The sequence below is a fragment of the Mixophyes fleayi genome, chromosome 3 (genome assembly GCF_038048845.1).
Source record: "Mixophyes fleayi isolate aMixFle1 chromosome 3, aMixFle1.hap1, whole genome shotgun sequence".
NCBI classification, from domain to species: domain Eukaryota; kingdom Metazoa; phylum Chordata; class Amphibia; order Anura; family Limnodynastidae; genus Mixophyes; species Mixophyes fleayi.
This window is the reverse complement of record NC_134404.1, coordinates 33,615,976-33,632,009: the sequence shown is the minus strand read 5'-3', so window position 1 is coordinate 33,632,009 and position 16,034 is coordinate 33,615,976. Positions and strand designations below refer to the sequence as shown.

Genomic DNA, 16,034 nt, shown 5'->3' with positions numbered 1-16,034 from the left:
ATGGCAAAAATAACCATGTCTGTGTCTTCCAAATGCCAATTTTGGCTACAAGTCCTGTTTGAAATAAGAGGAGTCACTCCAGCATTTTATCAAGATTTTTTCCAGTATTATTCCACTTTTATCATCTGTAACAATGAAATCACATGGTGGAGTGAAATATATGATTCCATGGAAAGAAATGTTGCTATGGATTGTCAAAGTGGCAAAAATAGACATGTCTGAGTATTCCAAATGCCACATTTGGCTAGAAGTCCTATTTCAAATATGAGGAGTCACTCCGGTATTTTATCAGGAATTTTTCCAGTATTATTCCACTTTTATCATCTGTAACATTGAAATCAAATATTGGAATGTAATAATTGATTCCATGGTAAGAAATGTTGTTATGGATTGTGAAAGTTTTACAACTCTGCAAAATGGCACTAAAAGACATGACTGAGTCTTCCAACTGGCTATTAAGCCTACAAATACTAGGAATTATTCAAGTATTTTGTGCTACCCAATTTGAGAATTATTAGGTAGAAAAGCCCATTTCTACATTTTTGTTAGGATTCAAACCTACAATCTGTAAGTTACATCCAAATGTATGTGAATATTAAAAGTTTGCAAGTGAATTCATGCAATGACTCTGGTGGGACTCGAACCCACAACCTTGGAATAACTACAACATACTAGAAGTCCAATGCGCTATCCATTGCGCCACAGAGCCCCTGTTGGTAGTAATTTTCCTTTTGCTTTTACTGCTTGGAGAATAAAATATTGTAATAGATAATACAATCTTTGATGTAACAATTCTCTATATTTTAACACATACAGGTTGATGGCAGAAAAGTAGCAGACAAGATAGTGGTTAGTACCAAGTAGGAGTTCAAAGCTTGTTATTACTGATTGACAGTTGGATTCTTGGTTGAGTGAGACACAGAAGAATGTCACAGACATATTTCTTCAATTATTATCGGTAACAATGGGTTCAAGTGGTGGATTGAATTTTTTTTTCCATTGTCACAAATTTCTAAAAGTTTGTCAGATATTCACAACCTGTCTGTCTAATGGCAAAAATAACCATGTCTGTGTCTTCCAAATGCCAATTTTGGCTACAAGTCCTGTTTGAAATAAGAGGAGTCACTCCAGCATTTTATCAAGATTTTTTCCAGTATTATTCCACTTTTATCATCTGTAACAATGAAATCACATGGTGGAGTGAAATATATGATTCCATGGAAAGAAATGTTGCTATGGATTGTCAAAGTGGCAAAAATAGACATGTCTGAGTATTCCAAATGCCACATTTGGCTAGAAGTCCTATTTCAAATATGAGGAGTCACTCCGGTATTTTATCAGGAATTTTTCCAGTATTATTCCACTTTTATCATCTGTAACACTGAAATCAAATATTGGAATGTAATAATTGATTCCATGGTAAGAAATGTTGTTATGGATTGTGAAAGTTTTACAACTCTGCAAAATGGCACTAAAAGACATGACTGAGTCTTCCAACTGGCTATTAAGCCTACAAATACTCTTTCAAGAATCAGGAATTATTCCAGTATTTTGTGCTACCCAATTTGAGGATTATTAGGCACTAAAAGACATGACTGAGTCTTCCAACTGGCTATTAAGCCTACAAATACTCTTTCAAGAATCAGGAATTATTCCAGTATTTTGTGCTACCCAATTTGAGGATTATTAGGTAGAAAAGCCCATTTCTACATTTTTGTTAGGATTCAAACCTACAATCTGTAAGTTACATCCAGACGTATGTGAATATTAAAAGTTTGCATGGGAATTGATGCAATGACTCTGGTGGGACTCGAACCCACAACCTTTGAATAACTACAACATACTAGAAGTCCAATGCGCTATCCATTGCGCCACAGAGCCCCTGTTGGTAGTAATTTTCCTTTTGCTTTTACTGCTTGGAGAATAAAATATTGTAATAGATAATACAATCTTTGATGTAACAATTCTCTATATTTTAACACATACAGGTTGATGGCAGAAAAGTAGCAGACATGATAGTGGTTAGTACCAAGTAGGAGTTCAAAGCTTGTTATTACTGATTGACAGTTGGATTCTTGGTTGAGTGAGACACAGAAGAATGTCAGACATATTTCTTCAATTATTATCGGTAACAATGGGTTCAAGTGGTGGATTGAATTTTTTTTTCCATTGTCACAAATTTCTAAAAGTTTGTCAGATATTCACAACCTGTCTGTCTAATGGCAAAAATAACCATGTCTGTGTCTTCCAAATGCCAATTTTGGCTAGAAGTCCTGTTTGAAATAAGAGGAGTCACTCCAGCATTTTATCAATATTTTTTCCAGTATTATTCCACTTTTATCATCTGTAACAATGAAATCACATGGTGGAGTGAAATAATTGATTCCATGGAATGAATTGTTGCTATGGATTGTCAAAGTGGCAAAAATAGACATGTCTGAGTATTCTAAATGCCACATTTGGCTAGAAGTAATATTTCAAATATGAGGAGTCACTCCGGTATTTTATCAGGAATTTTTCCAGTATTATTCCACTTTTATCATCTGTAACATTGAAATCAAATATTGGAATGTAATAATTGATTCCATGGTAAGAAATGTTGTTATGGATTGTGAAAGTTTTACAACTCTGCAAAATGGCACTAAAAGACATGACTGAGTCTTCCAACTGGCTATTAAGCCTACAAATACTCTTTCAAGTATCAGGAATTATTCCAGTATTTTGTGCTACCCAATTTGAGGATTATTAGGTAGAAAAGCCCATTTCTACATTTTTGTTAGGATTCAAACCTACAATCTGTAAGTTACATCCAGACGTATGTGAATATTAAAAGTTTGCAAGTGAATTCATGCAATGACTCTGGTGGGACTCGAACCCACAACCTTTGAATAACTACAACATACTAGAAGTCCAATGCGCTATCCATTGCGCCACAGAGCCCCTGTTGGTAGTAATTTTCCTTTTGCTTTTACTGCTTGGAGAATAAAATATTGTAATAGATAATACAATCTTTGATGTAACAATTCTCTATATTTTAACACATACAGGTTGATGGCAGAAAAGTAGCAGACAAGTTAGTGGTTAGTACCAAGTAGGAGTTCAAAGCTTGTTATTACTGATTGACAGTTGGATTCTTGGTTGAGTGAGACACAGAAGAATGTCACAGACATATTTCTTCAATTATTATCGGTAACAATGGGTTCAAGTGGTGGATTGAATTTTTTTTTCCATTGTCACAAATTTCAAAAGTTTGTCAGATATTCACAACCTGTCTGTCTAATGGCAAAAATAACCATGTCTGTGTCTTCCAAATGCCAATTTTGGCTAGAAGTCCTGTTTGAAATAAGAGGAGTCACTCCAGCATTTTATCAATATTTTTTCCAGTATTATTCCACTTTTATCATCTGTAACAATGAAATCACATGGTGGAGTGAAATAATTGATTCCATGGAATGAATTGTTGCTATGGATTGTCAAAGTGGCAAAAATAGACATGTCTGAGTATTCTAAATGCCACATTTGGCTAGAAGTCCTATTTCAAATATGAGGAGTCACTCCGGTATTTTATCAGGAATTTTTCCAGTATTATTCCACTTTTATCATCTGTAACATTGAAATCAAATATTGGAATGTAATAATTGATTCCATGGTATTTTGTGCTACCCAATTTGAGGATTATTAGGTAGAAAAGCCCATTTCTACATTTTTGTTAGGATTCAAACCTACAATCTGTAAGTTACATCCAGACGTATGTGAATATTAAAAGTTTGCAAGTGAATTCATGCAATGACTCTGGTGGGACTCGAACCCACAACCTTTGAATAACTACAACATACTAGAAGTCCAATGCGCTATCCATTGCGCCACAGAGCCCCTTTTGGTAGTAATTTTCCTTTTGCTTTTACTGCTTGGAGAATAAAATATTGTAATAGATAATACAATCTTTGATGTAACAATTCTCTATATTTTAACACATACAGGTTGATGGCAGAAAAGTAGCAGACAAGATAGTGGTTAGTACCAAGTAGGAGTTCAAAGCTTGTTATTACTGATTGACAGTTGGATTCTTGGTTGAGTGAGACACAGAAGAATGTCACAGACATATTTCTTCAATTATTATCAGTAACAATGGGTTCAAGTGGTGGATTGAATTTTTTTTTCCATTGTTACAAATTTCAAAAAGTTTGTCAGATATTCACAACCTGTCTGTCTAATGGCAAAAATAACCATGTCTGTGTCTTCCAAATGCCAATTTTGGCTAGAAGTCCTGTTTGAAATAAGAGGAGTCACTCCAGCATTTTATCAAGATTTTTTCCAGTATTATTCCACTTTTATCATCTGTAACAATGAAATCACATGGTGGAGTGAAATATATGATTCCATGGAAAGAAATGTTGCTATGGATTGTCAAAGTGGCAAAAATAGACATGTCTGAGTATTCCAAATGCCACATTTGGCTAGAAGTCCTATTTCAAATATGAGGAGTCACTCCGGTATTTTATCAGGAATTTTTCCAGTATTATTTCACTTTTATCATCTGTAACATTGAAATCAAATATTGGAATGTAATAATTGATTCCATGGTAAGAAATGTTGTTATGGATTGTGAAAGTTTTACAACTCTGCAAAATGGCACTAAAAGACATGACTGAGTCTTCCAACTGGCTATTAAGCCTACAAATACTCTTTCAAGAATCAGGAATTATTCCAGTATTTTGTGCTACCCAATTTGAGGATTATTAGGTAGAAAAGCCCATTTCTACATTTTTGTTAGGATTCAAACCTACAATCTGTAAGTTACATCCAGACGTATGTGAATATTAAAAGTTTGCAAGTGAATTCATGCAATGACTCTGGTGGGACTCGAACCCACAACCTTTGAATAACTACAACATACTAGAAGTCCAATGCGCTATCCATTGCGCCACAGAGCCCCTGTTGGTAGTAATTTTCCTTTTGCTTTTACTGCTTGGAGAATATAATATTGTAATAGATAATACAATCTTTGATGTAACAATTCTCTATATTTTAACACATACAGGTTGATGGCAGAAAAGTAGCAGACAAGATAGTGGTTAGTACCAAGTAGGAGTTCAAAGCTTGTTATTACTGATTGACAGTTGGATTCTTGGTTGAGTGAGACACAGAAGAATGTCACAGACATATTTCTTCAATTATTATCGGTAACAATGGGTTCAAGTGGTGGATTGAATTTTTTTTTCCATTGTCACAAATTTCTAAAAGTTTGTCAGATATTCACAACCTGTCTGTCTAATGGCAAAAATAACCATGTCTGTGTCTTCCAAATGCCAATTTTGGCTACAAGTCCTGTTTGAAATAAGAGGAGTCACTCCAGCATTTTATCAAGATTTTTTCCAGTATTATTCCACTTTTATCATCTGTAACAATGAAATCACATGGTGGAGTGAAATATATGATTCCATGGAAAGAAATGTTGCTATGGATTGTCAAAGTGGCAAAAATAGACATGTCTGAGTATTCCAAATGCCACATTTGGCTAGAAGTCCTATTTCAAATATGAGGAGTCACTCCGGTATTTTATCAGGAATTTTTCCAGTATTATTCCACTTTTATCATCTGTAACATTGAAATCAAATATTGGAATGTAATAATTGATTCCATGGTAAGAAATGTTGTTATGGATTGTGAAAGTTTTACAACTCTGCAAAATGGCACTAAAAGACATGACTGAGTCTTCCAACTGGCTATTAAGCCTACAAATACTAGGAATTATTCAAGTATTTTGTGCTACCCAATTTGAGAATTATTAGGTAGAAAAGCCCATTTCTACATTTTTGTTAGGATTCAAACCTACAATCTGTAAGTTACATCCAAATGTATGTGAATATTAAAAGTTTGCAAGTGAATTCATGCAATGACTCTGGTGGGACTCGAACCCACAACCTTGGAATAACTACAACATACTAGAAGTCCAATGCGCTATCCATTGCGCCACAGAGCCCCTGTTGGTAGTAATTTTCCTTTTGCTTTTACTGCTTGGAGAATAAAATATTGTAATAGATAATACAATCTTTGATGTAACAATTCTCTATATTTTAACACATACAGGTTGATGGCAGAAAAGTAGCAGACAAGATAGTGGTTAGTACCAAGTAGGAGTTCAAAGCTTGTTATTACTGATTGACAGTTGGATTCTTGGTTGAGTGAGACACAGAAGAATGTCACAGACATATTTCTTCAATTATTATCGGTAACAATGGGTTCAAGTGGTGGATTGAATTTTTTTTTCCATTGTCACAAATTTCTAAAAGTTTGTCAGATATTCACAACCTGTCTGTCTAATGGCAAAAATAACCATGTCTGTGTCTTCCAAATGCCAATTTTGGCTACAAGTCCTGTTTGAAATAAGAGGAGTCACTCCAGCATTTTATCAAGATTTTTTCCAGTATTATTCCACTTTTATCATCTGTAACAATGAAATCACATGGTGGAGTGAAATATATGATTCCATGGAAAGAAATGTTGCTATGGATTGTCAAAGTGGCAAAAATAGACATGTCTGAGTATTCCAAATGCCACATTTGGCTAGAAGTCCTATTTCAAATATGAGGAGTCACTCCGGTATTTTATCAGGAATTTTTCCAGTATTATTCCACTTTTATCATCTGTAACACTGAAATCAAATATTGGAATGTAATAATTGATTCCATGGTAAGAAATGTTGTTATGGATTGTGAAAGTTTTACAACTCTGCAAAATGGCACTAAAAGACATGACTGAGTCTTCCAACTGGCTATTAAGCCTACAAATACTCTTTCAAGAATCAGGAATTATTCCAGTATTTTGTGCTACCCAATTTGAGGATTATTAGGCACTAAAAGACATGACTGAGTCTTCCAACTGGCTATTAAGCCTACAAATACTCTTTCAAGAATCAGGAATTATTCCAGTATTTTGTGCTACCCAATTTGAGGATTATTAGGTAGAAAAGCCCATTTCTACATTTTTGTTAGGATTCAAACCTACAATCTGTAAGTTACATCCAGACGTATGTGAATATTAAAAGTTTGCATGGGAATTGATGCAATGACTCTGGTGGGACTCGAACCCACAACCTTTGAATAACTACAACATACTAGAAGTCCAATGCGCTATCCATTGCGCCACAGAGCCCCTGTTGGTAGTAATTTTCCTTTTGCTTTTACTGCTTGGAGAATAAAATATTGTAATAGATAATACAATCTTTGATGTAACAATTCTCTATATTTTAACACATACAGGTTGATGGCAGAAAAGTAGCAGACATGATAGTGGTTAGTACCAAGTAGGAGTTCAAAGCTTGTTATTACTGATTGACAGTTGGATTCTTGGTTGAGTGAGACACAGAAGAATGTCAGACATATTTCTTCAATTATTATCGGTAACAATGGGTTCAAGTGGTGGATTGAATTTTTTTTTCCATTGTCACAAATTTCTAAAAGTTTGTCAGATATTCACAACCTGTCTGTCTAATGGCAAAAATAACCATGTCTGTGTCTTCCAAATGCCAATTTTGGCTAGAAGTCCTGTTTGAAATAAGAGGAGTCACTCCAGCATTTTATCAATATTTTTTCCAGTATTATTCCACTTTTATCATCTGTAACAATGAAATCACATGGTGGAGTGAAATAATTGATTCCATGGAATGAATTGTTGCTATGGATTGTCAAAGTGGCAAAAATAGACATGTCTGAGTATTCTAAATGCCACATTTGGCTAGAAGTAATATTTCAAATATGAGGAGTCACTCCGGTATTTTATCAGGAATTTTTCCAGTATTATTCCACTTTTATCATCTGTAACATTGAAATCAAATATTGGAATGTAATAATTGATTCCATGGTAAGAAATGTTGTTATGGATTGTGAAAGTTTTACAACTCTGCAAAATGGCACTAAAAGACATGACTGAGTCTTCCAACTGGCTATTAAGCCTACAAATACTCTTTCAAGTATCAGGAATTATTCCAGTATTTTGTGCTACCCAATTTGAGGATTATTAGGTAGAAAAGCCCATTTCTACATTTTTGTTAGGATTCAAACCTACAATCTGTAAGTTACATCCAGACGTATGTGAATATTAAAAGTTTGCAAGTGAATTCATGCAATGACTCTGGTGGGACTCGAACCCACAACCTTTGAATAACTACAACATACTAGAAGTCCAATGCGCTATCCATTGCGCCACAGAGCCCCTGTTGGTAGTAATTTTCCTTTTGCTTTTACTGCTTGGAGAATAAAATATTGTAATAGATAATACAATCTTTGATGTAACAATTCTCTATATTTTAACACATACAGGTTGATGGCAGAAAAGTAGCAGACAAGATAGTGGTTAGTACCAAGTAGGAGTTCAAAGCTTGTTATTACTGATTGACAGTTGGATTCTTGGTTGAGTGAGACACAGAAGAATGTCACAGACATATTTCTTCAATTATTATCGGTAACAATGGGTTCAAGTGGTGGATTGAATTTTTTTTTCCATTGTCACAAATTTCTAAAAGTTTGTCAGATATTCACAACCTGTCTGTCTAATGGCAAAAATAACCATGTCTGTGTCTTCCAAATTCCAATTTTGGCTAGAAGTCCTGTTTGAAATAAGAGGAGTCACTCCAGCATTTTATCAATTTTTTTTCCAGTATTATTCCACTTTTATCATCTGTAACAATGAAATCACATGGTGGAGTGAAATATATGATTCCATGGAAAGAAATGTTGCTATGGATTGTCAAAGTGGCAAAAATAGACATGTCTGAGTATTCTAAATGCCACATTTGGCTAGAAGTCCTATTTCAAATATGAGGAGTCACTCCGGTATTTTATCAGGAATTTTTCCAGTATTATTACATTTTTATCATCTGTAACATTGAAATCAAATATTGGAATGTAATAATTGATTCCATGGTAAGTAATGTTGTTATGGATTGTGAAAGTTTTACAACTCTGCAAAATGGCACTAAAAGACATGACTGAGTCTTCCAACTGGCTATTAAGCCTACAAATACTATTTCAAGTATCAGGAATTATTCAAGTATTTTGTGCTACCCAATTTGAGGATTATTAGGTAGAAAAGCCCATTTCTACATTTTTGTTAGGATTCAAACCTACAATCTGTAAGTTACATCCAGACGTATGTGAATATTAAAAGTTTGCAAGTGAATTCATGCAATGACTCTGGTGGGACTCGAACCCACAACCTTTGAATAACTACAACATACTAGAAGTCCAATGCGCTATCCATTGCGCCACAGAGCCCCTGTTGCTAGTAATTTTCCTTTTGCTTTTACTGCTTGGAGAATAAAATATTGTAATAGATAATACAATCTTTGATGTAACAATTCTCTATATTTTAACACATACAGGTTGATGGCAGAAAAGTAGCAGACAAGATAGTGGTTAGTACCAAGTAGGAGTTCAAAGCTTGTTATTACTGATTGACAGTTGGATTCTTGGTTGAGTGAGACACAGAAGAATGTCACAGACATATTTCTTCAATTATTATCGGTAACAATGGGTTCAAGTGGTGGATTGAATTTTTTTTTCCATTGTCACAAATTTCTAAAAGTTTGTCAGATATTCACAACCTGTCTGTCTAATGGCAAAAATAACCATGTCTGTGTCTTCCAAATGCCAATTTTGGCTACAAGTCCTGTTTGAAATAAGAGGAGTCACTCCAGCATTTTATCAAGATTTTTTCCAGTATTATTCCACTTTTATCATCTGTAACAATGAAATCACATGGTGAAGTGAAATAATTGATTCCATGGAATGAATTGTTGCTATGGATTGTCAAAGTGGCAAAAATAGACATGTCTGAGTATTCCAAATGCCACATTTGGCTAGAAGTCCTATTTCAAATATGAGGAGTCACTCCGGTATTTTATCAGGAATTTTTCCAGTATTATTCCACTTTTATCATCTGTAACATTGAAATCAAATATTGGAATGTAATAATTGATTCCATGGTAAGAAATGTTGTTATGGATTGTGAAAGTTTTACAACTCTGCAAAATGGCACTAAAAGACATGACTGAGTCTTCCAACTGGCTATTAAGCCTACAAATACTCTTTCAAGAATCAGGAATTATTCCAGTATTTTGTGCTACCCAATTTGAGGATTATTAGGTAGAAAAGCCCATTTCTACATTTTTGTTAGGATTCAAACCTACAATCTGTAAGTTACATCCAGACGTATGTGAATATTAAAAGTTTGCAAGTGAATTCATGCAATGACTCTGGTGGGACTCGAACCCACAACCTTTGAATAACTACAACATACTAGAAGTCCAATGCGCTATCCATTGCGCCACAGAGCCCCTGTTGGTAGTAATTTTCCTTTTGCTTTTACTGCTTGGAGAATAAAATATTGTAATAGATAATACAATCTTTGATGTAACAATTCTCTATATTTTAACACATACAGGTTGATGGCAGAAAAGTAGCAGACAAGATAGTGGTTAGTACCAAGTAGGAGCTCAAAGCTTGTTATTACTGATTGACAGTTGGATTCTTGGTTGAGTGAGACACAGAAGAATGTCACAGACATATTTCTTCAATTATTATCGGTAACAATGGGTTCAAGTGGTGGATTGAATTTTTTTTTCCATTGTCACAAATTTCAAAAAGTTTGTCAGATATTCACAACCTGTCTGTCTAATGGCAAAAATAACCATGTCTGTGTCTTCCAAATGCCAATTTTGGCTACAAGTCCTGTTTGAAATAAGAGGAGTCACTCCAGCATTTTATCAAGATTTTTTCCAGTATTATTCCACTTTTATCATCTGTAACAATGAAATCACATGGTGGAGTGAAATAATTGATTCCATGGAATGAATTGTTGCTATGGATTGTCAAAGTGGCAAAAATAGACATGTCTGAGTATTCCAAATGCCACATTTGGCTAGAAGTAATATTTCAAATATGAGGAGTCACTCCGGTATTTTATCAGGAATTTTTCCAGTATTATTCCACTTTTATCATCTGTAACATTGAAATCAAATATTGGAATGTAATAATTGATTCCATGGTAAGAAATGTTGTTATGGATTGTGAAAGTTTTACAACTCTGCAAAATGGCACTAAAAGACATGACTGAGTCTTCCAACTGGCTATTAAGCCTACAAATACTCTTTCAAGTATCAGGAATTATTCCAGTATTTTGTGCTACCCAATTTGAGGATTATTAGGTAGAAAAGCCCATTTCTACATTTTTGTTAGGATTCAAACCTACAATCTGTAAGTTACATCCAGACGTATGTGAATATTAAAAGTTTGCAAGTGAATTCATGCAATGACTCTGGTGGGACTCGAACCCACAACCTTTGAATAACTACAACATACTAGAAGTCCAATGCGCTATCCATTGCGCCACAGAGCCCCTGTTGGTAGTAATTTTCCTTTTGCTTTTACTGCTTGGAGAATAAAATATTGTAATAGATAATACAATCTTTGATGTAACAATTCTCTATATTTTAACACATACAGGTTGATGGCAGAAAAGTAGCAGACAAGATAGTGGTTAGTACCAAGTAGGAGTTCAAAGCTTGTTATTACTGATTGACAGTTGGATTCTTGGTTGAGTGAGACACAGAAGAATGTCACAGACATATTTCTTCAATTATTATCGGTAACAATGGGTTCAAGTGGTGGATTGAATTTTTTTTTCCATTGTCACAAATTTCAAAAAGTTTGTCAGATATTCACAACCTGTCTGTCTAATGGCAAAAATAACCATGTCTGTGTCTTCCAAATGCCAATTTTGGCTAGAAGTCCTGTTTGAAATAAGAGGAGTCACTCCAGCATTTTATCAATATTTTTTCCAGTATTATTCCACTTTTATCATCTGTAACAATGAAATCACATGGTGGAGTGAAATAATTGATTCCATGGAATGAATTGTTGCTATGGATTGTCAAAGTGGCAAAAATAGACATGTCTGAGTATTCTAAATGCCACATTTGGCTAGAAGTAATATTTCAAATATGAGGAGTCACTCCGGTATTTTATCAGGAATTTTTCCAGTATTATTCCACTTTTATCATCTGTAACATTGAAATCAAATATTGGAATGTAATAATTGATTCCATGGTAAGAAATGTTGTTATGGATTGTGAAAGTTTTACAACTCTGCAAAATGGCACTAAAAGACATGACTGAGTCTTCCAACTGGCTATTAAGCCTACAAATACTCTTTCAAGTATCAGGAATTATTCCAGTATTTTGTGCTACCCAATTTGAGGATTATTAGGTAGAAAAGCCCATTTCTACATTTTTGTTAGGATTCAAACCTACAATCTGTAAGTTACATCCAGACGTATGTGAATATTAAAAGTTTGCAAGTGAATTCATGCAATGACTCTGGTGGGACTCGAACCCACAACCTTTGAATAACTACAACATACTAGAAGTCCAATGCGCTATCCATTGCGCCACAGAGCCCCTGTTGGTAGTAATTTTCCTTTTGCTTTTACTGCTTGGAGAATAAAATATTGTAATAGATAATACAATCTTTGATGTAACAATTCTCTATATTTTAACACATACAGGTTGATGGCAGAAAAGTAGCAGACAAGTTAGTGGTTAGTACCAAGTAGGAGTTCAAAGCTTGTTATTACTGATTGACAGTTGGATTCTTGGTTGAGTGAGACACAGAAGAATGTCACAGACATATTTCTTCAATTATTATCGGTAACAATGGGTTCAAGTGGTGGATTGAATTTTTTTTTCCATTGTCACAAATTTCAAAAGTTTGTCAGATATTCACAACCTGTCTGTCTAATGGCAAAAATAACCATGTCTGTGTCTTCCAAATGCCAATTTTGGCTAGAAGTCCTGTTTGAAATAAGAGGAGTCACTCCAGCATTTTATCAATATTTTTTCCAGTATTATTCCACTTTTATCATCTGTAACAATGAAATCACATGGTGGAGTGAAATAATTGATTCCATGGAATGAATTGTTGCTATGGATTGTCAAAGTGGCAAAAATAGACATGTCTGAGTATTCTAAATGCCACATTTGGCTAGAAGTCCTATTTCAAATATGAGGAGTCACTCCGGTATTTTATCAGGAATTTTTCCAGTATTATTCCACTTTTATCATCTGTAACATTGAAATCAAATATTGGAATGTAATAATTGATTCCATGGTAAGAAATGTTGTTATGGATTGTGAAAGTTTTACAACTCTGCAAAATGGCACTAAAAGACATGACTGAGTCTTCCAACTGGCTATTAAGCCTACAAATACTCTTTCAAGTATCAGGAATTATTCCAGTATTTTGTGCTACCCAATTTGAGGATTATTAGGTAGAAAAGCCCATTTCTACATTTTTGTTAGGATTCAATCCTACAATCTGTAAATTACATCCAGACGTATGTGAATATTAAAAGTTTGCAAGTGAATTCATGCAATGACTCTGGTGGGACTCGAACCCACAACCTTTGAATAACTACAACATACTAGAAGTCCAATGCGCTATCCATTGCGCCACAGAGCCCCTGTTGGTAGTAATTTTCCTTTTGCTTTTACTGCTTGGAGAATAAAATATTGTAATAGATAATACAATCTTTGATGTAACAATTCTCTATATTTTAACACATACAGGTTGATGGCAGAAAAGTAGCAGACAAGATAGTGGTTAGTACCAAGTAGGAGTTCAAAGCTTGTTATTACTGATTGACAGTTGGATTCTTGGTTGAGTGAGACACAGAAGAATGTCACAGACATATTTCTTCAATTATTATCGGTAACAATGGGTTCAAGTGGTGGATTGAATTTTTTTTTCCATTGTCACAAATTTCAAAAAGTTTGTCAGATATTCACAACCTGTCTGTCTAATGGCAAAAATAACCATGTCTGTGTCTTCCAAATGCCAATTTTGGCTAGAAGTCCTGTTTGAAATAAGAGGAGTCACTCCAGCATTTTATCAATATTTTTTCCAGTATTATTCCACTTTTATCATCTGTAACAATGAAATCACATGGTGGAGTGAAATAATTGATTCCATGGAATGAATTGTTGCTATGGATTGTCAAAGTGGCAAAAATAGACATGTCTGAGTATTCTAAATGCCACATTTGGCTAGAAGTAATATTTCAAATATGAGGAGTCACTCCGGTATTTTATCAGGAATTTTTCCAGTATTATTCCACTTTTATCATCTGTAACATTGAAATCAAATATTGGAATGTAATAATTGATTCCATGGTAAGAAATGTTGTTATGGATTGTGAAAGTTTTACAACTCTGCAAAATGGCACTAAAAGACATGACTGAGTCTTCCAACTGGCTATTAAGCCTACAAATACTCTTTCAAGTATCAGGAATTATTCCAGTATTTTGTGCTACCCAATTTGAGGATTATTAGGTAGAAAAGCCCATTTCTACATTTTTGTTAGGATTCAAACCTACAATCTGTAAGTTACATCCAGACGTATGTGAATATTAAAAGTTTGCAAGTGAATTCATGCAATGACTCTGGTGGGACTCGAACCCACAACCTTTGAATAACTACAACATACTAGAAGTCCAATGCGCTATCCATTGCGCCACAGAGCCCCTGTTGGTAGTAATTTTCCTTTTGCTTTTACTGCTTGGAGAATAAAATATTGTAATAGATAATACAATCTTTGATGTAACAATTCTCTATATTTTAACACATACAGGTTGATGGCAGAAAAGTAGCAGACAAGTTAGTGGTTAGTACCAAGTAGGAGTTCAAAGCTTGTTATTACTGATTGACAGTTGGATTCTTGGTTGAGTGAGACACAGAAGAATGTCACAGACATATTTCTTCAATTATTATCGGTAACAATGGGTTCAAGTGGTGGATTGAATTTTTTTTTCCATTGTCACAAATTTCAAAAGTTTGTCAGATATTCACAACCTGTCTGTCTAATGGCAAAAATAACCATGTCTGTGTCTTCCAAATGCCAATTTTGGCTAGAAGTCCTGTTTGAAATAAGAGGAGTCACTCCAGCATTTTATCAATATTTTTTCCAGTATTATTCCACTTTTATCATCTGTAACAATGAAATCACATGGTGGAGTGAAATAATTGATTCCATGGAATGAATTGTTGCTATGGATTGTCAAAGTGGCAAAAATAGACATGTCTGAGTATTCTAAATGCCACATTTGGCTAGAAGTCCTATTTCAAATATGAGGAGTCACTCCGGTATTTTATCAGGAATTTTTCCAGTATTATTCCACTTTTATCATCTGTAACATTGAAATCAAATATTGGAATGTAATAATTGATTCCATGGTAAGAAATGTTGTTATGGATTGTGAAAGTTTTACAACTCTGCAAAATGGCACTAAAAGACATGACTGAGTCTTCCAACTGGCTATTAAGCCTACAAATACTCTTTCAAGTATCAGGAATTATTCCAGTATTTTGTGCTACCCAATTTGAGGATTATTAGGTAGAAAAGCCCATTTCTACATTTTTGTTAGGATTCAATCCTACAATCTGTAAATTACATCCAGACGTATGTGAATATTAAAAGTTTGCAAGTGAATTCATGCAATGACTCTGGTGGGACTCGAACCCACAACCTTTGAATAACTACAACATACTAGAAGTCCAATGCGCTATCCATTGCGCCACAGAGCCCCTGTTGGTAGTAATTTTCCTTTTGCTTTTACTGCTTGGAGAATAAAATATTGTAATAGATAATACAATCTTTGATGTAACAATTCTCTATATTTTAACACATACAGGTTGATGGCAGAAAAGTAGCAGACAAGATAGTGGTTAGTACCACGTAGGAGTTCAAAGCTTGTTATTACTGATTGACAGTTGGATTCTTGGTTGAGTGAGACACAGAAGAATGTCACAGACATATTTCTTCAATTATTATCGGTAACAATGGGTTCAAGTGGTGGATTGAATTTTTTTTTCCATTGTCACAAATTTCAAAAAGTTTGTCAGATATTCACAACCTGTCTGTCTAATGGCAAAAATAACCATGTCTGTGTCTTCCAAATGCCAATTTTGGCTAGAAGTCC

General features: G+C 34.4%; 15 non-coding genes across 15 annotated transcripts; all 15 read right to left on the bottom strand.

Moving 5' to 3' along the window:
- Positions 1–623: 623 nt before the first annotated feature.
- Positions 624–709, bottom strand: TRNAR-UCU (transfer RNA arginine (anticodon UCU)). Its single transcript is given in 2 exon segments — positions 624–658; positions 673–709. It is a non-coding gene; the product is annotated as a tRNA-Arg (tRNA).
- Positions 710–1,795: 1,086 nt separating this feature from the next.
- TRNAR-UCU (transfer RNA arginine (anticodon UCU)) lies at positions 1,796–1,881 on the bottom strand. The gene is given in 2 exon segments: positions 1,796–1,831; positions 1,845–1,881. It is a non-coding gene; the product is annotated as a tRNA-Arg (tRNA).
- A 973-nt stretch (positions 1,882–2,854) lies between these two features.
- Positions 2,855–2,940, bottom strand: TRNAR-UCU (transfer RNA arginine (anticodon UCU)). The gene is given in 2 exon segments: positions 2,855–2,890; positions 2,904–2,940. It is a non-coding gene; the product is annotated as a tRNA-Arg (tRNA).
- An 847-nt stretch (positions 2,941–3,787) lies between these two features.
- Positions 3,788–3,873, bottom strand: TRNAR-UCU (transfer RNA arginine (anticodon UCU)). Its single transcript is given in 2 exon segments — positions 3,788–3,823; positions 3,837–3,873. It is a non-coding gene; the product is annotated as a tRNA-Arg (tRNA).
- Positions 3,874–4,848: 975 nt separating this feature from the next.
- On the bottom strand, positions 4,849–4,934 carry TRNAR-UCU (transfer RNA arginine (anticodon UCU)). Its single transcript is given in 2 exon segments — positions 4,849–4,884; positions 4,898–4,934. It is a non-coding gene; the product is annotated as a tRNA-Arg (tRNA).
- Positions 4,935–5,897: 963 nt separating this feature from the next.
- TRNAR-UCU (transfer RNA arginine (anticodon UCU)) lies at positions 5,898–5,983 on the bottom strand. The gene is given in 2 exon segments: positions 5,898–5,932; positions 5,947–5,983. It is a non-coding gene; the product is annotated as a tRNA-Arg (tRNA).
- A 1,086-nt stretch (positions 5,984–7,069) lies between these two features.
- TRNAR-UCU (transfer RNA arginine (anticodon UCU)) lies at positions 7,070–7,155 on the bottom strand. Its single transcript is given in 2 exon segments — positions 7,070–7,105; positions 7,119–7,155. It is a non-coding gene; the product is annotated as a tRNA-Arg (tRNA).
- Positions 7,156–8,128: 973 nt separating this feature from the next.
- TRNAR-UCU (transfer RNA arginine (anticodon UCU)) lies at positions 8,129–8,214 on the bottom strand. The gene is given in 2 exon segments: positions 8,129–8,164; positions 8,178–8,214. It is a non-coding gene; the product is annotated as a tRNA-Arg (tRNA).
- Positions 8,215–9,189: 975 nt separating this feature from the next.
- Positions 9,190–9,275, bottom strand: TRNAR-UCU (transfer RNA arginine (anticodon UCU)). The gene is given in 2 exon segments: positions 9,190–9,225; positions 9,239–9,275. It is a non-coding gene; the product is annotated as a tRNA-Arg (tRNA).
- Positions 9,276–10,250: 975 nt separating this feature from the next.
- Positions 10,251–10,336, bottom strand: TRNAR-UCU (transfer RNA arginine (anticodon UCU)). The gene is given in 2 exon segments: positions 10,251–10,286; positions 10,300–10,336. It is a non-coding gene; the product is annotated as a tRNA-Arg (tRNA).
- Positions 10,337–11,311: 975 nt separating this feature from the next.
- Positions 11,312–11,397, bottom strand: TRNAR-UCU (transfer RNA arginine (anticodon UCU)). Its single transcript is given in 2 exon segments — positions 11,312–11,347; positions 11,361–11,397. It is a non-coding gene; the product is annotated as a tRNA-Arg (tRNA).
- A 975-nt stretch (positions 11,398–12,372) lies between these two features.
- Positions 12,373–12,458, bottom strand: TRNAR-UCU (transfer RNA arginine (anticodon UCU)). The gene is given in 2 exon segments: positions 12,373–12,408; positions 12,422–12,458. It is a non-coding gene; the product is annotated as a tRNA-Arg (tRNA).
- Positions 12,459–13,432: 974 nt separating this feature from the next.
- TRNAR-UCU (transfer RNA arginine (anticodon UCU)) lies at positions 13,433–13,518 on the bottom strand. The gene is given in 2 exon segments: positions 13,433–13,468; positions 13,482–13,518. It is a non-coding gene; the product is annotated as a tRNA-Arg (tRNA).
- Positions 13,519–14,493: 975 nt separating this feature from the next.
- On the bottom strand, positions 14,494–14,579 carry TRNAR-UCU (transfer RNA arginine (anticodon UCU)). Its single transcript is given in 2 exon segments — positions 14,494–14,529; positions 14,543–14,579. It is a non-coding gene; the product is annotated as a tRNA-Arg (tRNA).
- A 974-nt stretch (positions 14,580–15,553) lies between these two features.
- Positions 15,554–15,639, bottom strand: TRNAR-UCU (transfer RNA arginine (anticodon UCU)). The gene is given in 2 exon segments: positions 15,554–15,589; positions 15,603–15,639. It is a non-coding gene; the product is annotated as a tRNA-Arg (tRNA).
- Positions 15,640–16,034: the final 395 nt, after the last annotated feature.